This window comes from Canis lupus, chromosome X, assembly GCF_003254725.2.
Source record: "Canis lupus dingo isolate Sandy chromosome X, ASM325472v2, whole genome shotgun sequence".
In the NCBI taxonomy this organism is placed as follows: Eukaryota; Metazoa; Chordata; class Mammalia; order Carnivora; family Canidae; genus Canis; species Canis lupus.
In genome coordinates, this window is record NC_064281.1 from 115,363,943 (window position 1) to 115,388,262 (window position 24,320).

The following is a 24,320-nucleotide window of genomic DNA, read 5'->3' on the forward strand; positions in this document are numbered from 1 at the left end:
TACTAAATTTGGAGATGATTATACTGTTGAAGAAACTATAAGCCTAGACTGAAGTGCCCTGGACTACTGTAGACAATAAACAAACTTGGGTCCTCCAACTTCCCATGAGTAGGAGGCCAACTTCAAAGGCTCACCAGCACCGAAACAGAGCTTTCTCCCCAAAACACATTTCAGGAAAATAATGAACAAGGAACCACCCCCTCCCCAAGGGCAGATTCAGAAGCCATGGAGAGCAACGAAAAGGAGTTCTCTCAGAGCACAGAATCAGAGTCTAATCAAGGTACTTTCCCAGGACGAAAGGTAGGGGACCTTCACAGCATCTTCCTAGGGGGATTTCAAAATTATCACAGCCCAATGACAGTTCTGTCTCCCTTTCTCCCACTTTCTAAATGAGAATTGTGTTAACTTTTGCTGTGGTTAAAAAGCTTGCATGTATTAGTAGCTTATAATAATATGCATCATTTCTCACTTACAGGTTTGTGGGTCAGCTGCAGCTCACTGGGGTTCAGCTCCAGGCTACGTACAGTTGCACTGTGGTCTGCTCAGCATGTCTAGCTGTGGGATGCAGGGTGAAAGAGCAGCAGTTACCAAGGGCATGCTCTCATCATAGGGCAGGAACAGAGCACTAGAGTGAAAGCTAAGCCACACAAACACATTTAAAACCTCCAGTCCAGCATGGCATTAAGTTGTATCTGCTCACATCAATTAACCAAAACAAGGCACAAATAAAATCAGTGTGTGGATACACTCTATCCACAGGGAACTATTTTTTTTTTTCCACAGGGAACTATTTTTAAGGATAGGAAAGAAGGGGGAAATTGCGAATGCCAATTAGAATTTGCTAGCAAAATGTTTATTGCAGTTATTTGCATTTTGGGTAAGGGTGAGTGCAAGCAGGTGACCCACCTTTTGACCTACAGGCTGCCAGGCAAAAAGAGATGACATCAGGACCAGATAGAGAATACTATGCATCATCCTGAGAGCTTGGACTTTGAGCTAGAGACTGCGAATAGATAGAATTTAGGGCTACATCCCTTAGAGAGTGGCAGATTGCCTTCTATGAGTAGAAAGAAAAATGAACCAGTTTAAAGACTAAAAGAAAGACTAACAAAGACAATGCTAAGTGTCAGAGTGAATATAAGTCACCCAATAATTCATCCATTCTTGTTGAACTTGCACACGAGAGAAGTCTCCTGAAAAGTTCCCAATTTCAAAATTTATTTTTTACAAAGATTTTGTTTTTAAGTAATCTCTATGTCCAAACTTACAACCCCGAGATCAAGAGCTGCATGCTCCGCCAACTGAGCTAGCCCAGGCATCCACCCCTTTATTAATAAATATTTTTAGTAACGGGCATGAAGATATACCCTTAATTTGATACTCACATTGAGATAATAGGTTAAAAGGATTTAAAGATTTTAACGATATTATGGAGGAGGCCGTATCTTTTGATTTTTCCTTGGTTTAAGTCTTGAAATTAAATTTGCCTTTATTGCTCAAAAACTGTATTTCACACTGTTTGAAGTTTAAACTCATTTTCAAGCCTGAAGGCTCACCAATTTCTAAACTCTCAACTGTCTTTCGCTTACGTTCAACCACCAGCTAATTATCTTATCTAAGCTCATTTCTTTTATAATAATTGGAGAAATGTAGACAAAACTTACCAAGACTTGAAACTAATATTCTGTTTTTCAACCTCTTCCCCTAAACTACAGGCTCAGTATATCTGCTGCCTTTCAGGCTACTACTACTTTTCAGGTCACAGTTTTACTAGAACTTTTTGTACTATTTGACATGTTCTCACTGACCTAGCTTCTGATGGTATCCTCACTGCCAAGAATACAACCTTTAAATCAATGCCACATATTTCATAGATTTTGTTGCAATGGCACCTCAATTCTGATACTGATTTCTGTATGGGTCAGGATAGGCACAGTTAAGCCATGGTGTCAAACCCCCAAATCTCAGTGGTTTAAAACAAAGATTTCTTTTTCATGTACACTGTATTTCAATCTTGGGTTTGGTTGAATATCTGTGGTTGCTGTTACAGAAGGTAAACAGAATATGGCACATTAAATACCAAGTTTTAAAGCTTCTGCCTAGGACATATTTCACTGACCCAAACAAATCATATGGCCATGCAGAGTTTGCCAGGACAGCAAGGCATTAACTCTCTTACAGACAGGGATGCCTGGTGGCTCAGTGGTTGAGCATCTGCCTTCAGCTCTGGGTGTGATCCCAGGGTCTGGGGATGGAGTCCCACATCAGGCTTCCTGCAGGGAGCCTGCTTCTCCCTCTGCCTGGGTCTCTGCCCCTCTCTGGGTCTCTCATGAATAAATTTTTAAAAAATTCTCTTACAGGGAAGCAAAAACAGATCATTGTGAACAGTCTACTACAATACCCTTTACCTACTTTTTTCTGTTGTGTTGTCATTTTCTTATTGGGGCAATATGCAGATTGCAATATTAACCCTGTGTCTCATGTTTTTTCTAACCTTGCCAACCATCTTTTAACTCTGCTTATGATACATAATGATGAATTTTGCCATACATAATTTTAGTTTTGCTGGAAGTATGCCAGATTACTTCTTTCTTCCTACCTTTCTTCACCCCCTTCCTCCTTTCTTTCTTTTTTGGGCTTTATGGCTTCTGGATTTCACATATTCCTCGGGAAAGTCTTAACAACCTCAAATGTTATATAGATGATCTGCTATAGATTCTTCTCTAATAAACTTTTAAAATATTTTAATCTTCAATACAACTGGATATTTTTTGTGCCTATATGGTATAACTGGAGCTTTTCCTTTTTTTTCCCCAAGTAAGATAATTGATAGACAATTTTATCAGTACTATTTATTGGGGAAAAAAAAACCTCTCACGCCAACCTGATAGACAACCACATACATGGCAAACGGAGAGGTGTCTCACTGGCCTAGGTGCTTCTGAAAAAAAAAAAGTTACTATTTGTATCACCACTCAGCATCCACACCTCATCTTCATATCTATTATTCAAGCCTGGAATTGAAAAGAAATATCTCCATGTTTGTGGCAGCCCTTAGCTATGGCTGCTTTGAGATTTCCCCTGCTTTAGTTCATTAGTCAATATGATGTCTTCTATTTTTTTCTACCTTGTATAAATTACTCAAAATATCTGATGTCCTAAAAGCAGACTTTCTGATTTTTCAATGCTATTATGAATTTATTCTCTACAAGACATTTTATGTCTGGTATTTCAGCAGGATTTTGAACAGAGGAAAGGTAAAAATGTATATGTAGTATGCTAGTTCAAACCCTTAATCGGGGGTACCTAGGTGGCTCAGTGGCTGAATGACTGCCTCTGGCTCAGGTCATGATCCTGGGGTCCTGGGATGGAGTCCTGCATCAGGATCCCAGCAGGGAGCCTGCTTCTCCCTCTGCCTATGTCTCTGCCTCTCTCTCTATTATGAATAAATACATAAAATCTTTAAAAAAAAAAACCCTGATCAATTTCTCCCAAAATACTTTGCTAGTAGATGTAAACCCTATATATGAATATTTCCTGGATTCTTTTCCCCCAATGATTCTCTTAGGCCTATCCCTTTAGTTCACCAAATATGCCCAGACATGCTTACATGCCAGAAATGGACAATCCGAGGCTATGACTCGTATTTCCCTGATACTCTACTAAAATAAACATTTCAATCTAGCTCCACAATTATACTAGGCATTGTACCTGGAGGCTGAATAGAAGAACGGAAAAAGAGATGCTTAGCTTCTGTTTCCTCCATATATCTAGCACAGAGAAGGTCAGTCAATGTTTGGTGAATTAACGTATGAATGAATGAATGGGAAAAAAAGTATCTCAAAAGAAACGAAAAAGAAGTAGGAATGAATGCTGAAAGCCTTAAAGTTTGATTCTTAATTTAAAGAGATCTATACACCAATGAAAGAATTTTGAGTGAGGAAATAAGTTACCATTTATCTAAGGATTTAAGATACAGCATCAAATAAGGCTTTTTAAGTGGAATCTTTACATTATATGTATCTGTAACACAGCTCATATCAAGAGGTCCTGTAGGATAATCACTGATAACCATAATCAGAAAAGATGAACTCTTACCTCCAGAAATTTCCTGGATAATTATATGCGATTAATATATATTTTTAGATAATGTTAATTCCTCTTTCAAATTTATTCTGGATTAATAAACTCAATATTTACAAAATGCTAACAAATCAAGCATAGCAGGACTACTCTGAGGATTATTCTAATGGAGATTCATTCATACAAGAAAGTGTAAAGGTGTGATTAGCAAGATGTGCCCCTCCCCTCAAAAGATGTCCACATTAAAAAAAAATAATAAAGGTTGAACACATCATAATCCCTAAACTTTGAAAATATGTTACCCAGTGTTATGGGTTGAACCCTATCCCCACAAAAAGATATGAAGACCTAACCCGAAGCATCTCAAAATGTGATGTTACTTGGAAATAGGGTCTTTTCTGAGATAACCAGGTTAAAATGAAGTGGGTCCTAATCCGATCTGACTAGTATCCTCGTTAAAAAGGGGAAATTTGGACACACAGTCTGTGAAGACTCACAGGAAAAGGATGTCCATGTGACTACAGTCACATGGCTTAGAGCACAGACCAGCACCAGCCAGCCAAGAAACAGGACTTCAGGCCTATAAATACAAGGAACTGATTTCGGCCAACACATTCAATGAAACTGGAAGCAGTTTCACCCCTGGAGTCCCCAGGAAGGAACCCAGCCTCGCTGACAGCTTAATTTTGGCCTTATGAGATTCTAACCAGGGGATCCAGCTGAGCCATGTTGTACCCTGACTTCCGACTGACAGAACTGTGAGACCATCAATAAGAGGGTTTCTTTCTTCTTACATAAAATATACAGAACATTTATCATTTTAAGCATCTATTTCAGCAGTATTCAGTATATTCACACTGTTGTACAAATATCACACTGTCTTCACAACACTTTCCTTAGACGACAGCTCCACATTCTCCTCTTCTCACCAGCCCCCAGTAACCTCAGTTCTACTTTACATCACTGCATAGTTCACTACTCTAGGTACTTTATATAAGTGGAATTGTACACTATTTGTCCTCTTGTGTCTGCCTTATTTCACTAAGCATAATGTCGTCAAGGTTAAGTGGGTCTTTTTAACCCACTAAAATAACCCCAATTATTCCAGGAGTTTTGTTTGCAAAATGAAAATGTGCATTCTTATACTAGAACCTCTTGTGCCTCATATCCTATAGGCCTACCTTTTATTCCAGTCCTTGCTGTGGTGAGCAGTCTTTTCAGCCACCTTCTGATACCTCTGGCTCCCGGCCCCAGGGCCATTAAATGCTGTTATAGTAGAGGCATCTGTGGAAACCTGCTTGGCACTTGCAATATGTTCAAACATAGAATTTCTATGAAGTGAGCACCGCGTAAGGCAACCAATGACCAATGAAACAGCAGGAGCTGGTGGATAAATGCTCCTTTCATCCATCTTCTAGAAGAGAATTGTGCGATGTATTCTATATGTTTCCTCAGGGGGTCCACAAGCACTGAGACTCTGCTGACCCAGTGGTAATTCCTCCCTTATTTCGCTCTTCTCTCGTCTTCCACTCCTATTCTCCGAGACCATCTCCCCAAAGAACACTTCATGTGACTTCTTGTCTCAGGCTCTGGATTCTGGGGGTAAACCCTGATTAAGAAAATCACGAGGGGATCCCTGGGTGGCTCAGTGGTTTGGCGCCTGCCTTCACGCTCAGGGCGTGATCCTGGAGTCCCGGGATCGAATCCCGCATCGGGCTCCTGGCATGGAGCCTGCTTCTCCCTCTGCCTGGGTCTCTGCCTCTCTATCTCTCTCATGAATAAATAAATAAAATCTTTAAAAAAAAAGATCACAAAAGGGGGGCACCTACGTGGCTCAGAGGGCACCTATGTGGCTCAGAGGTTGAGCATCTGCCTTTGGCTCGGGTCATGATCCTGGGGTCCTGGGATTGAGTCCCACATCAGGCTCCCTGTAGGAGCCTGCTTCTCCCTCTGCCTCTGTCTCTGCCTCTCTCTATGTGTCTCTGAGTATATAAATAAAATCTTTAAAAAAAAAATACTTGGGATGCCTAGGTGGCTCGGTGGTTGGGTGTCTGCCTTCGGCCCAGGGCATGATCCTAGAGTCCTGGGATCGAGTCCTACATCAGGCTCCCTGCATGGAGCCTGCTTCTCCCTCTGCCTGTGTCTCTGCCTCTCTCTGTGTCTCTCATGAATAAATAAATCTTTAAAAAAATTACTTGAGTCCATGTGCTTCCAGACTCTTTTAGGAGTACTTCACAGATCTGCGTAGTGAACTACATCTTTGGATTCCCAGACTAAGGTGATGGCCTTGGTGACTAACATGAATTGAGATTCCTGATTTTACTATGGCCAAAGGCTAATGTGTAATTAGCACCCTGAGTGGGATCTGGAAGAGAAAGCTTCATATTTAGAATTCAGGTGATGTTAACATCTTTTATCTGAAAGGTCTGGATTTTATATGGTCTTTAGGACAGAAGTTTCCACTTGTTACTATATTCCTTCATACTTTAGTTTTAAGAAATTAGTAAGGGGACAAAAGACCTTTTCTGAAGCACTGAATATGGTGTCCTGACAGCAATTTTCAGTTCTTTTTCCTGCCTTTTTTATACAACTGAAGCCCTAAAGGGACATTTGCCAAACATTGTAATTCAAAAATGCAGTTGTAACTCCCATGACTGCACTGACATGAGGATAATTTGGAAGGAGTACATCCCTCAGGATAATGTGAAATTAAACTCTCAAGCATGATGATGGCATAATCCTTTCATTAAGGAGCAAACAAGATCGAGTCACTAAGAAAAAAGATGGAAAACATGGGGAAAGCAAAGCACTTCCGAAGAACTAAAACACCAAAAGTTTCCTCATTTTGCCTTTCTGGAAATCTTCCATGTTATACAAAAAGATATTTTCAGGAGGAGATTTTCCCTGGAGGTGCTACCCACAGCAAGGCCAGTGAATACAAAAGCAGGAAGGCTCTGGCTCTGAAGCCAAGGCCTAGCCCTAGCCCTGGCTGGTGGATGAGGACCTGCTGGAAAGCCAGGGTTTCAAATCCCCAGATGCCCAGCCCCTTTTCGCTGAGTGCAGTTTTCTCAGCTTCTGTCAGAAATGAAGTGGGAGAAATTCACATCCCCTTTGTGAGAAATCATGGAAGGAGAATGAAGCACCCTCCTGGGGCAATAGGGGCGAAATGGAGCTGCTGCCAGGAGACCAGAGCTGCTTTTTCTTTCACACAAAAGCCACTCTCCCTTGGGTAAAAAATGTGTCCATGATGTTGCTATATGGCTAATAAAGTGTATCATTAATAATTCAAGAAAATAAAATAAAACACATTCTGGGGTGAAAAACCATCCACTTCATAGGATCTGTGTGAAATAAAAGTAATGCTACGAAAGACATGAACAAATGGATAATAACTTATTTAGAAGGCACCTCTGTGTGCTTTTTTTTCCCTTATAGTAAAAGTATTTTTTGTTATGTGTATAGTTTACAATAAAGCAAGTATCAGAATGAAGGATATTTATATTTATTGGTTGTTATGCTTTCTGGAATTTTTTAAAAGTTTTCCTTATATGCTTTGTGTCCCCCAAAGTCATTCTGTTGCCTGTCCTACTAACACTCACACCATTTACTAGTAAGAACAATCTCTGCTTTTAGTTTTTATTTGTTATGTGGTCCATAACAACTGATTTGCACAGAAAATTAAGAACCTAGAGCTCCTCTCCACATATTTGTCTCCAGGGGGACCTCAGTAGGACCACCACCCTTTCAGGATTTGGTCCATTATACTATCTTCAAAGATAGATCCATAACAACCAGAGAATGGAGACCCTTCTGCCTCCTTTGTATCACCTTCTCAGATCCTCCATGGTAGCAAAATATTACACTTGGGAAGCACCCGTTACAAGACCTGGAGTCCATGTACTATAGCCTTCTTTCACTCAGCAAATTGACCCAACCCAACAGGGCCTATGGCCCTTCACAGAAAAAAAGTGACAATGATGCAAATATGGTAGTTATGCAAACTATCAGAGCTTAAGGATTGATAGCAACATCTATCACTGTTTTTACTTCAAGCCTTCAAATCAAAAAGAAAGATTACAGAGGAAGTGAGCCTTGAGGGAAGAGAAGGATTTGAAGAGATTCTACACATTTGGAGGAGGGTGGGAGAGGGAAGGAGGCAGAAAGAGGAGAAAGAGGGACAGAGAGGAGGGTAGGGGGAGAAATGAGGTAGGATGGAGGAGGAGAGAAGTGGGGAGGGAGAGAGAGAAGCATAACGACTAGATGTAGCAGGACATATTAAAAGGTACTGGGGGCGCCTGGCTGGCTCAGTTGGTGGAGCATGTCACTCTTGACTCTTGATTTCCGGGGTTGTGACTTCAAGCTCCATGTTGGGGGTCAAGACTACTTAAACAATAAAAAAAAAAATTTTTTTTTAAGTTTTTTAGGAAGAGAGTTTTCAGTAATTTTTATTTTATTTATTTTTTTTTAATTTTTATTTATTTATGATAGTCACACAGAGAGAGAGAGAGAGAGAGAGAGGCAGAGACATAGGCAGAGGGAGAAGCAGGCTCCATGCACCGGGAGCCCGATGTGGGATTCGATCCCGGGTCTCCAGGATCACGCCCTGGGCTGAAGGCAGGCGCCAAACCGCTGCGCCACCCAGGGATCCCCCCCAAAAAAAATTTTTTTAAATAATTTTTTATTGGTGTTCAATTTACCAACATACAGAATAACACCCAGTGCTCATCCCGTCAAGTGTCCCCTTCAGTGCCTGTCACCCACTCACCCCCACCCCCCACCCTCCTCCCCTTCCACCACCCCTAGTTCGTTTCCCAGAGTTAGGAGTCTCTCATGTTCTGTCTCCCTTTCTGATATTTTCCACACATTTCTTCTCCCTTCCCTTCTATTCCCTTTCACTATTATTTATATTCCCCAAATGAATGAGAACATACACTGTTTGTCCTTCTCCGATTGACTTACTTCACTCAGCATAATACCCTCCAGTTCCATCCACGTTGAAGCAAATGGTGGGTATTTGTCATTTCTAATGGCTGAGTAATCAAAAAAAAAATTTTAATAAATAAAAAATAAATAAAAGCTACTGTAGTGGTACAAAAGACACTATCAAGGAAGTGAAAAGGCAACCCAAGGAATGGCAGAAAATATTTGTAAATTGTGTCCCTGCTAAGGGGTTAATATTCAGAATAAAGACCTTGTACAACTTAACATCCAAAAGACAAGCAACCCAATTCAAAACTAGCCAAAGGACTTCAACAGACATTCCCCCAAAGAAGATACATATGAGAAGATGTCCAACCCATCACTGAGCATTAGGTAAATAAATACAAATCAAACCACAATGAAATACCACTTCACACCCATTAGGATGGCTATTATCCAGAAAAAGACAGGAACTAAATAACAGGTGTTCGTGGGGATGTGTAGAAATTGGAAGGCAGCTATGCCCACCACTATACCACCAACATAAGTGATGTGTAGAAATCAGAACCCTTGTGCATTACTGGTAGGAATGTAAAATGGCAGCCATCACAGAAAACAATATAGTGGTTCCTCAGAAAATTAAATATGGAATTATCATGTGATTCAGCAATTCTAATTTACAGATTACATCCATAAGAATTGAAAGCAAGAACTTGAACAGATCTTTGTACACCCACATTCATAATATCAATGTTCACAATAGCCGAAAGGTGGAAGCAACCCAATGTCCATTGACTGATGAACAAATAAAGAAAATGGATTATTATTCAGCTTCAAAAAGGAAGGAAATTCTGAACCATCCTACCACAATGAAGGAACCCTAAGGACATTATGCTCAGTGAAATAAACTAGCCACAAAATTGTTAAGTACTGTATAATTCTACTTACATAAGGTATCCAGAGGAGTTCAATTCATTGAGACAGAAAGTAAAATGGTGGCTGCCAGGGCCTGGAGGGAGTGGGGGAGGGAACAGGGAATTCCTGTTTACTGGGTATGGAGGTTCAGTTTTGCAAGATTTGATAAAAGTTCTAGAGATGGCTGGCTGATGGTGATGGTTGAACAACGAAGTGAATGTACTTAATGCCACTGTATTGTACACTTAGAAATGATTAAGATAGGGGATCCCTGGGTGGCTCAACAGTTTAGCACCTGCCTTAGGCCCAGGGCATGATCCTGGGGTCCTGGGATCGAGTCCCACATCAGGCACCCTGCATGGAGCCTGCTTCTCCCTCTGCCTGTGTCTCTGCCTTTCTCTCTCTCTCTCTCTCTCTCTCTCTCTCTCTCAATGTGTCTCTCACGAATAAATAAATAAAACAAAACAAAACAAAGAAATGGTTAAGATGGGGCACCTGGGTGGCTCAGTTGGTTAAGCATCTGCCTTCGGCCCAGGTCAGGATCACAGGGTCCTGGGATTGAGCCCTGCATCGCGGGGGCTCCCTGCTCAGCAGGCGGGATCTGCCTCTCTCTCTCCCACTGCCCCTCCCCCTTGCTTGTGCTGGCTCTCTCAAATAAATACTCTTAAAAAAAAAAAAGAAATGGTTAAGATGGCAAATGTTATGTATATTTTACCACAAGTTTCAAAATCTACAAATATAAAAAAGCAACACAGAAACAAGTCTCACTGAAATATGCAAATGTAAATGGAAGAGGGGATTATGTAGAATTTCAGCAAGCTTCAAGAGATGCATTTTTAAACTTTTATCCAAAAGGAACCAAGCAATGTCATGTTTAAAAAATTCATCTTTGATCCTTTTTCCATAACCATTCCCAACACTTGTCTGATAAAGTTGTAGCTACATATAAATTACACTTCAATGAAAAACTTCTAAAAGGCTATTGCAGTAGCACACAGCATGAAAGGGAGAAAAGACGACCCATGATCTCTTGGATCTCTTGAAGGAAGAAGCCACAGATTCCAGATAAATTCTGTAGTAATCCTGTGGGCTCACACTGGAAGAATACATAAATCTGTAACTGTTTTGTGGGTACTTATGTGTGGTGTTTTAATGTCAGATCATTTTTAAGAAACTACATGCTACATCAGAAATTCCGATTTCTGGTTCTGCCTCAGAAGGATCAGATTAAAAATTCAAGGAGTCTCTTGCTCTGCTTAGTAGGTGTGATACCTGTGAGTACCTATTCCACTACCCCAGATGGTGATTTTACCCTCAGCACATATCTTCCAAGTACTGCAAACACAGAATTTTATTAACAAACTTAATCAACCAAACGCTAAGGTCAACATTCTCTTAGTAGCTGACAAGAGAAGCTGATGAATCCTAATTTCCCTGTGCTTGTAGTGCCAAGTACTGCCCTTCTGAATATGCTAATCATGCGAAAAATGAGGGGGAGGCTCCCAGGCCAGTTCCTCAGTTCTGCACCCTGCCCATCAGAGACTCCCTAGCCACAGATTTATGCTAGTTGACTTTAGCAGTATTTCTTCTCTGCAATCAAAGCAACAGATTACATGCAAAACCCAGTCCTATTCTGTGATGTGAAAGGATCCTCCATCTAATATCTATCTATCTACCTATCTATCCCGTCATTGGCCATAAAGTAACTGCAAATGACTACTGGGGTCACATTTAACAAAAAGGTCCCCCAAAGAACATCCCTTTGCCCAGTCTTCCAAATCCCTCCCTACTCCATAGAACTTCCTCTAGCAAACCCATTTCAAAGGAGGCTGAAGTCCTAACTTGCTGTCCACAGAGATAAGCCCCCTGACCAACAGGAGGGGTGAGAACAGGGAATTCCTGGTGGAACCATGCTCTAAACACCTCAGCTTCCTGTACACACCCATGGCAATAAAGGAGTCATTATGGGAATAGATGAGCACTTCAGAATTTAGAGGGATGCCGACACTGTATCACGTTGGTGGGAAATTTATAGTTTACCTGGAGCCTCACAAGTGAGGGAAGGTGCCCACTGCATGCATACTCACTGTTTCCCACTCTAAGGAGGCATATTTTCAGGACAACACAATAGGATGTGGGGCCTGGATCCACTAAACTACAGTACGAATAGGTAAGAACTGGGATAATAATGAAAGCAATCATCTCCTACTGCTATAGAAAAAAGCTCCCATGTTTCAGAAATTCTGCTTTTATTTATCTTATCAGTTTTATGTCTGCTGCTAGACTGCTCTTCCTACTGCTGTTTATAGGTCAATTTATAAATCCTAAAACGTACTACTTCCTCCATACAATGCTTCCTATCAGTAGTAACTCCCATAATTCCTTCATAATTTTCACTAAAGATGGAGACATTTTTTTCCACTGCCTTCCAAAGCAGGATGCCCTGGGGCTTTCAATTACTGGTGTAAAGTCCCAAGAGATCAGATTCCTGTTTCAGGCCACCACTGTTTCATGCCAAATGATAGGCTGAGAGAAACACTCCCTCCGACTCATTCTTATCACCACTTACACAGAAGGTAAAGGGGAAAAAGTAAACATGGAAATTATTTACTTTTGGCAGCCAAGGTGACTGATTTCTATAGCTGTGGCTCAAAACACTATACGTACAAGTGTAATTCTTAAAGAACTCTGGGATCTATTCATCCCTTTGGAAACGTATCATTTTCTGAATAAAGGCAACATAGCTGAATTCCAAGTCTCCCTGTTCCTAACAGCATCCTTCTCAAGATTAAAAATGCCAACACTGGGGTGCCTAGGTGGCTCAGTCGGTTAAGCGTCCACCTTCAGCTCAGGTTACTGATCCCGGGGGTCCTGGGATCGAGCTCCATGTGAGGTTCCCTGCTCAGTGGGGAGTCTGCTTCTCCGTTTTCCCCTCCCTCTGCATGTGCACGCGATCTCTCTCTCACTTGCTCTCTCTCAAATTAATAAATAAAATCTTTTAAAAGTAAATAAATAAAAATAAAAAGAGCAAACCCTTTCTGGTACCACATCTAAGGTCAAATCTTACAAGTGGACCACTCTCAATGAATTCTGATGAGACTGAAGACATATCTGCAGTTGTGTTCTGCATGTGTGCCATCTGACGCTCAGCTACCAGGGCCCCGGGCTACAGACTCTGGCTACTTACAGACCTGCCTGGCCAGAAACAGCCACGGGAGAAACCCGCACTTGCAACTAATCCAACTGGCCTGCAGCCTTGCGTCCAGCTCTGCTCCTCTTTGGGATGGGGACACTTTATCAAGTACGCTTTATATAAGGTAAAAGGCAAAGCATCAGGAAGAGAGGCTAATTATTGAAATAGAGCAGTGCTTCTCCACCTGGCCACATATTACAATTGCTGCGGGGGCGGGGGGGCAGGTTGTAAAAAAATGCCAGTGCCTGGGTTCTTAACCCAGATGGATTAAATTAGAATCTCCAGGGATGGGTCCTAGGTAACAGTATTTTATAAACACTCCCCCTTGTGATTTTTAACTTGCAACCAAGGTTGAGAAGCACCACTTTAGATGTTACCCAAAAGCCTTATTAGAGGAAAAGGGCATACACCTATGACCTATTTCTTAAAAGGTTGTCTGGAGAAACCAACATTTAATGGTGCTTAGTAACAGACAAAAAGGCAGTAAGTTTTTCCAGGGTTTTTTTTTTTTATTTATTTTTATTTTTTTTATTTTTATTCATGATAGGCACACAGTGAGAGAGAGAGAGGCAGAGACACAGGCAGAGGGAGAAGCAGGCTCCATGCACCGGGAGCCTGATGTGGGATTCGATCCCGGATCTCCAGGATCGCGCCCTGGGCCAAAGGCAGGCGCCAAACCGCTGCGCCACCCAGGGATCCCCCAGGGGTTGTTTTTTAAAGTAGGCCACGTTTCCAACTAAAAACAGCTGCTTTTAAAATCTTAGGGGTGACTTTCCTTTGACCTCTGTAAATTGGTCTTCTTCCTTATATAACTTTCTACAGAAAATAGTAATCATACATACTAAAAAAATGACAGATTTCTATACTATTCATACTGGCAATTAATTTATTAACACAAGGTTGGGTATCAACCTCAATTTTTCATGATTTTTCAGCTTCCTTCAAATGATCTAGGCTCCCAGTTTCAGGTAAAAAAAAAAAAAGCCATAATTAACTTCATTCACTAAAGAAAAATGGCATGACCAAAAGCAAAGTAAATATGAGTGAGAAAGATTTTCCATCTCCCCTCTCATCCCTCCTGCTGAATTAGCCTGGCCCTTGGATCCTAAATCTGATTTCCTGGCTCCTGAACTAAGCCCTGGCAAAAAGGCATTCTGCTTTCAGTAGTGATGGCTTTGTTACATGGACAAAACAGCATGGGCCCTATAAAGCCATCTACCACTGTGGCTTCTCCTGACAAATTAACACTAACCCACTTCCCTGTGTTCTTAGAAAGGTTTACTATATGCAAGAAGATGTGTGTTGAAGCCTCAATCCATTAGATGAGAAAGCACACAGTAATAAACACCTAGTGGTAGAGACCTTCGAGTTGATTCTTAAAAGGTAAGTGCTCAGCAGGTGGAGCAGAGTGGGAGTGTAGTTGCAGGTGGGCATTGGGGGGGGCATTTAATCTAGGTCACTGAATCAAGGCAGAGATGAGAAAGAAGATGGCATGTTCAAACAAGAAACATGCTGGAAAAATACACGCAAAGGAGGAGGGGGAGGTATGGTGAGAGAAAAGGTTGTAGAGGTGGGCAGGGAGTGGACGGAGATGAACGTAAGGAACCAGGAAGAGTGGAAACTGCTACTACACAGATGGCAAGCAGAAGCTGACAGAGCTAAACCCAGGCCAGGTTCATCAAGCACAGAGAGGGACTCACGGTTTAGTGGTGTCACATACACAGTATGGATGTGACTTAGCAAAGGGAGATGATGCCCAGGGGGAAGGATCTAGCCCCTAGCAGGTCTTTCCAGGTGCCTGGCTGGAGGGGAGGGGCTGTGCACCTCGCTATCCACTTCCAGCCACAGGAACATGACTGAGTGAGCCGTTTAGGGTAGAGGTCCCAGATAAAATGCAGGATCGTCACTCAGTTAGATTTGCATTTCAGATAAATCACAAATAAATGTTTAGTATGCAATACGTAGGGCACACTCAAACCAGAGAAAGGTCAGTGTAGAGGTTTGTAGAGAGGTGGGAGCAGCCTTGAGCTGAGAGAGGACTATTCCACAGGAACCAGAAACAACAATCAACAAAAGATCTTGCTCTTGAGCACTCATAGTGAGGTCTTTGTTTACTGTAGCATATATATACGTTAGAATTTTCCCACTTAGAATTTTCCCACATCAATCCGAGGCTGAGTAATTTACTTCATGTTGCCATAGTGAAATATTCAACTTGGGCTTAAGAAGCAGTGCTGTGGAAGTGAGGAGAAAATAGAATCTTCCTGACAGCACATTTATGTACCAATTTGTTTTTCAAGATATTCTGGTCATATTTAGACCTAGGAAATCATGATTTCCTAAAAATGTACTCAATTGGACTGATGTTCTTTACTATCCATCTAATTCTGAAAATGTTAATGTTCGAGGCTCATTCGATTTCCTTCTCATTAAAGTGGCATTTTTCTTCTTAGCAATTCTGACTTACGTATGGACTGGGGAAATGAATTTTTCTAGAAGAAGGAGGAAGTTACTAGGCTGACAAGAAAAACTTTTTTTTCTCACAATGTGTTCTGCTTTTTTAGAAAAATACTACCTAGTTATTGTCCCTGAAATATCCCCAAGTGAAAATAGACACTTTTCTTCCATTTGTTTAGAGCAGTGATAGCAAAGATAGAATGTTAAATTTTGTATCAAGTTGCAACACAGAGTGGGCTGCTGCAGGACCCTGTGGTGACTTGCAGCTATGTGGGGCCGCACTCCCTGAGTGATCCATCTGGGGAGTCTGACACCCTGTGGATGGATGCCCATCTCCCCCCAAAAGCAACCCGGGGGTGCAAGGAGCTCAAGAAGTGTCCATGCAGCAGATGAATGATACACAGCTGATGCTCCAACTGCTGCACCCACTACCTCATATGGCTGCTCAAGTGCAAGCGTGTCAGCTTCCCCACCTTCCTGGCCAGCAAGCACAAGTTAACAGTAGCACAGCTGGGACTCCCCTGAGTACCTGGACTGCAGGATGTGCATGAAGACATCTGAGCAGGAGCAGTGGCTACCCCAGTGGAAGAGAGGCCAAGAGGTGGGAGCAGAGGGAAGTGAGGTGCCCCCCCTCCCCCCAGGTGGCCCTGTGCTCGACCAGCCCCGATCCTGTGGACCAGTTGAGAAATAAAAGCCTAAAGTAATCTCTACTCCCAACCATGAGACTCCAACTCATGACCCCCAGATCAAGAGTCACATGCTCCACCAACTCAGCCAGCCAGTCACCCACCACCGACAACAAAAACTGATAGGCATCTATAAGGCTACCACAAGCCATATGTTGCAAGAATGGAAGAATGGTCCTCAGATTTGATCGAAATCTTAGCTGGGCTGCTAAAACTGGTCCTAGAGAAGTGGAATTCTGGAGGTGGACTTAGAGAATGGGTAAGATTTCGTTATGTCATCTAGAGAGTTACGAAGGACATTCTAAGAGGGCAGCCCGGTGGCTCAGCGGTTTGGTGCCGACTTCAGCCCAGGGCGTGATCCTGGAAACCCAGGATTGAGTCCCACGTCGGGCTCCCTGCATGGAGCCTGGTCTCCCTCTGCCTGTGTCTCTGCCCCTCTCTCTCTCTCTGTGTCTCTCATGAATAAACAAATTAAACCTTTAAAAAAAAAAAAAAGAAGGACATTCTAAAAAAGCAGCATGGGCAGACTTACAAGAGCCAGCACATCGCTGCCTGTGAGGAGGGCACATTCAGATTTAACCTGCCTGAACAATGAGATTTAACCCACCTGAGGCAGTTTGAATAAAGGTGTGATTACAGAGGGTCCTGGAAATGATACAGAGTTCTAGCCAAAAGGAACCAACACCACCCAGTATTTTCCAGAAATGATTCTGGCAGTGTGATTCGGATAAAGGATTAAAGGCAGGCGGATGGGTGAGGGGAAGGAGGGCTGTAGCTAGATGGAACAGCTGCGTGGCTCAACGATGACAGAAGGAAGTGTGTTGGCTCCCATGCCTTGTTGGAGCAGTTACTGAATCATCACTGTCTTTTGCTCTTTCCTATAGGGCAGGGGTCAGCAAACTGCATGTGTAAAGGGCCAGAAAGTAAATAGTTTAGGCTTTGTGAGCCATAAGGCCATGTCTGTTCCAACAACTCAACCCTGCCTGCCATTGTATCAAGAAAGCAGCCATAGAAAATTCTATAAACAAATGGGTGTTTGGCTTTGTAATAAAATTTTATTTACAAAACCAGACAGTGGGATAGATTTGGCCTGTGGGCCATAGTCTGCCTACTGCTGTAGGGCCTCAGGTGAGTGCAGGTTTACGAAGCTGCTAGAGAACGTGGATAAAAAGCACGACTATGTAATTCTAGTTGTCTTTTGTGCTTGCTATTCAGACAGCTGAACTCCTTAGACTATAAACAACCTATGTGGGAAGGAAAAATTCTTTCTTGGATTGTTCTTCTCTGGAGTGGAATTAGTGCTATTATTATTGTGAATATACTGCTCCCTACTCATCTCTCTCATTATTTTTATGACTCATGTCCCTATGATGGAGGCAATAAATGGAATGATCTTCATAGAATGTGAGCACAATGGGGGGGCACCTTGGCATGTGTGATGGAAATTATCCAAATCTATCTTGAAATATTCGGGCAATACAAAAATAGGACCACGTGTACCACTGTGATATCAGGCAGGTTTCTAAAGGTGGATCTGTCAAAACGCATGGATATTTTGATTAAGGTTCACTTGTTCGGTTTCAGCAACTCCCAACCCAGGAAAAAAGCAAGTGGAGAAGGCAGAGGTAGGTAGAAAGAGCTAAGGATCTAGGTAGAGGAGGAAGCAAAAAGGAAGAAAAGAGGATAAAGGAAATAAAAGGTAGAAAGACTAGTGGGAGAACATGAAAAGGGGCTTCCGGTCTCTGGCCTGGCTCAAGGTTGTCAGTAGATTCATGTGCATGTAGGGAAGGCTTATAAAAGAAGCCTGCCTCTCTCTGTGGGTCTCTAATAAATAAATAAAATCTTAAAAAAAAAAAAAGGGGGCAGCCCCGGTGGCTCAGTGGTTTAGCGCCTGCCTTCAGCCCAGGGTGTGATCCTGGAGACCCGGGATCGAGTCCCATGTCAGGCTCCCTGCCTGGAGCCTGCTTCTCCCTCTGCCTGTATCTCTGCCTGTTTCTCTAATAAATAAACAAAATCTTAAAAAAAAAAAAAAGAAGAAGAAGCCTGCAGAGGGAACAGCATAAAGACATACAATTAAGGACTTTCCTTTCATTCGTCTCAGCCTATGAAGTACCTGTCCCAGGCTCTGTGCTAGGCCCTGGGTATACAAAGGTGGCTATAACCAAGCAGTTTATAGTCTAGTATACAGAGGTAAGCCAATTCCAAACCATAACAATATATAGTAACAATAAGGGACTTCTCAGTTTCTAACCTAGAGAAATTCTAGCATGCCTACACAACAAATATATAACATCAGTATATTAGCTAAAAAGTGTCAGTAACTGAAACATTCACCAGTACAGGAATGGATACATATGCATATACCCCACACCCAGACATGCTAAATGAAAAAAACAAGTTCCAGAATATTCAGAGAATATAATACCATTTTTGAGAAAATCATGCACACAAAATAACACATTTTCTGAGTATTTCACCACATAAGAGATATTCTAGAATGATTAACGTTAAACTTGTAACAATGATTACTTCTTTGGAAGGATACTGATAGTGGTGATCATATAGGTATTTTTTAAAATTATTTATTTATTTATGAGAGAGAGAGAGAGAGAGAGAGAGAGAGAGGCAGAGACAGGGGAGCCAGACATGGGACTCAATCCCGGGTCTCCAGGATCATGCCCTGGGCTGAAGGCGGCGCCAAACCATTGAGCCACCCAGGCAGCACCAAAAAATTTTTAAAAAGTGAAAAGAATGGGGCACCTGGGTGGCTCAGTCAGTTAGTGTCTGCCTTTAGCTCAAGGCATGATTCCAGGGTTGGGATCCCTTGCTGGGCTGGGAGCCTGCTTCTCTCTTCTCCCTTGTTTGTGTGCTCTCCCAATCTTTTTTTTTTTAAAGTAGAAAGAGCTACAGGAAAGATACGGATCAATGTGAAAGGAGTGATTCAAAAAGAGGACTACAGGGGTGTGTGATGACTACAGGGGCATCTGGGTGGCTTATTTGGTTAAGCATCAAACTCTTCATTTCAGCTCAGGTCATGATCTCAGGGGTGTGAGACTGAACCCTGCAGAGTGTAGCCTGCTGAAGATACCCTCTCCCTCTCCCTCTCCTTCTGCCCCTCCTCTCTCTCTTTCATTCTCTACCCCTCTCTCCCTCTCAAAAAAAAAATATATGACTACAGATTTTTCTCAACTTACAATGGGGTTCCATCTTAAGTTGAAATATCGTAAGACAAAAATGCACTTAAGACATGCAACCTATGGACATCATGGCTTAGCCTAGCCTACCTTAAATGTGCTCAGAACACTTACATGAGCCTGCGGTTGGGCAAAATCATCTATCACAAAGCCTACTTTATAATAAGTGCTGACTATCTCATGCAATTGATTGAATATTGTACTGAAAGTGAAAAGCAGAAAGGCTGTCTAGGGACAGGACAGTTGTCAGTGTATGCATTGTTGACCCTTGTAACTGTGTGGCCGACTCGGAGCTGTGGCTCAGTACCCCGGCCCAGAATCATGAGAGGAGATCAGACCGCATACCGCTAGACCAGGAAAAGATCCAAATTCAAAATTCCAAGTACGATTTTTCCTGAATGCATATCACTTTCTCACCACTGTAAAGTCAAAAAAATCTGAGGTCAAATCACCTGAAGTTGGGGATCTTTTTTGTATGAGATCAGAGAGGCCAGTGCTGCCATGTTAAGTGCACAGAGCATTAGGTAGGTCAGAAAGACCCAGCTCCAAAGAGTGACACCTCTTAAGCATGATCCATGAAAATTTGGCTTTTCTGAGTTGTGCTTCCTTCATTTGTGGAAGGTGAATACTGATACCCACCCTTTGCGTCCTACTTCACATCATCCCATTTTTTATGGCATTTATTGTTACCTGAAATAAACGTGTTTGTTTGTGCTCCTGTTATTTGCCTACTGCCCAACCCTCACATCACATCTTTTGAGAGTACATCTTTATCATAATGTCACAAGCCAAAGAAGAGTAGTTAGCACGCGGAAGGTCCAAAGCAAGCTGATTTTAGCCTCAGAGCCATTGCACACATTCATCCTTTTGTCTGTAAAACACGTCCCCCCATCTCCTCAGGGCTGGTTCTGTCCTGCCACTCAGGTCTCAGCTACGATGTCATCCCAGCAAAGATACCTTCCCTGACAACCTTAGCTGGCTAGCATTGCCTTCCACGCCATCACTTTCTAACACATGCCACTGCTTCATTTTCTTCACAGCACTTATAATTAGAAATTATTTACTGATTTACTTATTATTAGTCTATTACTGTCCTGTTTTGTGTCTCCCCCAACTAAAATGGAAACTGCCATTAGAGCAGAGGCTTTGTATGTCCTATTTGACAAGTATAACCCCAATACTTAAAATGTTTGAGACAGAGTGGGTACTAAATAAATACTGAATGAATGAATGAAGCCCTACAAACAAACCAATATAGCCATAAGGGACATTAACAAGAGGAAAGCACAATAAAAGATGGGATATAAAAGATTCAGAACATGTGGGGTTTTATAGGTCATTAGTTTGTGTGTGTGTGTGTGTGTGTGTGTGTGTGTGAGAGAGAGAGAGAGAGAGAGAGAGAGAGAGAGAGAGAGATCTCCACACCCAATGTGGGGCTCAAACTCACAACCCTAAGATCAAGACTCTCATGCCCTCCAACTGAGCCAGCCAGGCACCCCTGTAGGTCACGTTAAATAGTATTTTTCTTTAATTTTGCTGAAAGCTCTGTGCTCATCAATATGGAGATACACTTTAGAATTACCTGAATGCTGTAGATACCCCCCACTATTCCCCATGGCCAAGTCACCATCATTTGTTAGCTGGACTAATGCGTTAGCTTTTAATATGACCATGATCTGCTATTCTTCCTCTTTATTAATAAGTATCTAGCATATGTTATGCCTTAAAGGAGATGCTAAGGATACAAAGAAAAAAAAACAGATGATTATCATTGCCCTCAAAGGGCTCAGAGCCCTGTTGAAGATAATGTACCTACGGCAAACACAATGATCAACTATAAGCTCCAATAACAGAAATGCCATATGAGAAGTATAAACAAAGTGTTAGACAAATGGAAAGGTTTTTGAGTGAGGAGTCCTGACTGGGCTTCCTAAAGGGAGCATCAGCTGGATCTGGAAAGGTTTATAGCCTTTTGCAAAGATGATAAGGGTAATGAATGCAGGCTGAGGGAGCAGCAAGAGAGAAAGCTTGAGGAAGGGAAAGCAGACAGATTGTCAAAGAACTGATGAACAGCACACTCTGATTGAAGCAGGAGTACAACACAATAGTGAGATAGGTTGTAAAAGTTAGTGAGGAGGCTTGAGAAGAGTGGGGGGTGTGGAAGAGAAAGTGCAGTAGAACAAAAGAGGGCGTACACAAAGACACAAAAGAGTTCAGCTGACATTGGGCATTGGAGTTAATGGCAAAGCCAGTTTTGGGGGGGTGTATGTCAGGATAAATCTCTCTGGGGATAACCACAGTAGAGAATTGCACAACTAAAACTACAGGTCAAGGGGTGCCTGGCTGGCTCAGTCAGTAGAGCATGCAACTCTTGATCTGGGGGTCGTGAGTTCGAATCCCATGCAGAGTGTTGAGCTTACTTAAAAAAAAATACAATACAATAAAGTTATAGGTCAAAGAGGCAAGGGATCTTGGAATAGCAGCAGAGACATGGCTGAAACAGCCAATTCAGGGGTCCAGGCTGATTTAGGTGGCAAATGAAATCTGAACTAAGCAGTGGTCTGAGAGAATAGCAAAGGGATGGGATATCACTGGAAGTCCAAGGCCTTGTATATATTCATTTTGAGTAAGGTAGCAGGAACTCTGGATATTACAGTCTGAGAAACTGAAGATGGACCATTTCTTCTTCTTTTTTTTAAATTTTTTTTTAACTTATTTATGATAGTCACAGAGAGAGAGAGAGAGAGAGAGAGGCAGAGACATAGGCAGAGGGAGAAGCAGGCTCCATGCACCGGGAGCCTGATGTGGGATTCAATCCCGGGTCTCCAGGATCGCGCCCTGGGCCAAAGTCAGGCGCCAAACCGCTGCGCCACCCAGGGATCCCCATTTCTTCTTTTTAAAAGATTTTATTTATGTATTTGAGAGAGAGAGAGAGAGCATGATCATCTGGGGCGGGGGACAAAGAGAGAGAGAGAAGCAGGTTCCTTGCTGAGCAGGGAGTCTGACTTAGGACTCAATTGCAGGACTCTTGAGATCATGACCTGAGCTGAAGGCAGATGCTTAACCGCTGAGCCACCCAGGCGCCCCAAGATAGACCATTTCCAAGTGATAATAACATTTAAGGTGTGAGATTGCTTATGCATAAATGGAGTACAGTAGAGATCAAGTGTCTGAAACTTGAAGGTGGTGGAAATTTGCCTAGGTTGAATAAGATTTGAAAGAGGAGTGTTGCGTATATCATAAATTAGGCAAGGAAGAGTTAATGCAACTTCCTAAAGGGCAAATTCTTAGTAAGTAACTTGTGGGTGAGTGACTCTTGACTTACTTTATTCCTATTTTAGGGATCTATCAGATATAGAACTTTAAAGACATGCCATTGTCAGCTAGGTCTTACTTTTGCAAAACATAGCTCAGAATATTCCTTTAAAGTATAATAGAAGGCAGCCCGGGTGGCTCAGTGGTTTAGCGCCACCTTCAGTCCAGGGTGTGATCCTGGAGACCCAGGATCAAGTCCCATGTCGGGTTCCCTGCATGGAGCCTGCTTCTCCCTCTGCCTGTGTCTCTGCCTCTCTCTCTGTCTCTCCCATGAATAAATAAATAAAATCTTAAAAAAAATTGTTTTAAGTATAACAGAATGTAAATTACAGATTGTACATTAACTCTACTGCTTCCTTGGAATTTGTAATCTAGGTGATTTGAGGAGGAGCAAATCATGTTATAAACATCACTGAACCATTAGAGCCACAATCATTAGGGAATTATTATTTATTTGACTTGGTATTTGATGACAGTAACATGTTATTTACTACCTAGAATAGCAAACATCTTAATTGATAATATTCTATTCCACTCACATAGAGTACAGGCATTTTTTAAAGCAGGGCCCATGCCCAGCATGGAGCCCAACATGGAGCTTGAACTCACGACCCTGAGATCAAGACCTGAGCTGAGATCATGAGTCCAATTACTGAGCACCCCCAGGCGACCAAGTACAGGCATTTTTTTTATCTCTATTGTTCCCAGTAGGACTAAAATGACTGGAGAAACTTTTTCAAATGATTGACACGTCAGGTGAGTTGTTTATCATTTGACATTACCAGGAGTTTGGGGGAAAAAAAAACCTTCAGTCTAACTTTTATAATTACATTAATTGAACATGACTCAACAGCATGGATTACTCATACTGTCATAACCCCAAAGTAAAGTTTCTGGCAGTATCCAAAAGACTGAGGCAAATGTAGACAAATAGCTTGAGTTTTAAAAGATTCCATGAAGTCATCAAATATCTTTGTAGGTTTCTCAAGATTTCTCAGATATAGTGGTGTGACTTCCCATAAATTGAAATAAAGTCTTTTTGACCTTGGCAGCATGTTAGTGGTGGTCTGTGTAAAAATACAAATTGTGTTTTAACCATGTCCCCTCTCCCATAACATAAAAGAAGCCCCTCCTTTCAAAGTGCAGCCATTTTTAGGGCCTTCTAAGTTAGCTGAACATAACCAAGGCCACTGAGGCCTCCATCTCCCAATGTTTCCTCCAAAAAACAAAAAAAGGGTGAGAAGGAAAAAACAAGTCTACATAAAAACCAAGCAAGGAGAAAAGAGAGGAAATAGCAACCGGGCCTAATATGGATCCAAAAAGACTGGGATGAAGCATAAATCCATCCTCAGTATGAAAATTACTTAAAAAAAACCCCAAGTATCTGAACACATATGAGAGAGAGAGGACTTAAGGACATGCAATTTGAAGGATCAGTCTCCAAAACTCATAGCTTCTAAGAGAGATAAAGGGTAAAAACAGGGCAGCCCCAGTGGCACAGCGGTTTAGCGCTGCCTGCAGCCTGGGGTGTGATCCTGGAGACCCGGGATAGAGTCC

At 42.0% G+C, this 24,320-nt stretch overlaps 1 pseudogene; it reads left to right on the top strand.

The window, feature by feature from the left end:
• The first annotated feature begins 225 nt into the window (after positions 1-225).
• The window catches only part of LOC112668537 (MARCKS-related protein-like), a 29,533-nt pseudogene continuing 5,438 nt past the window's right edge, over positions 226-24,320 (top strand).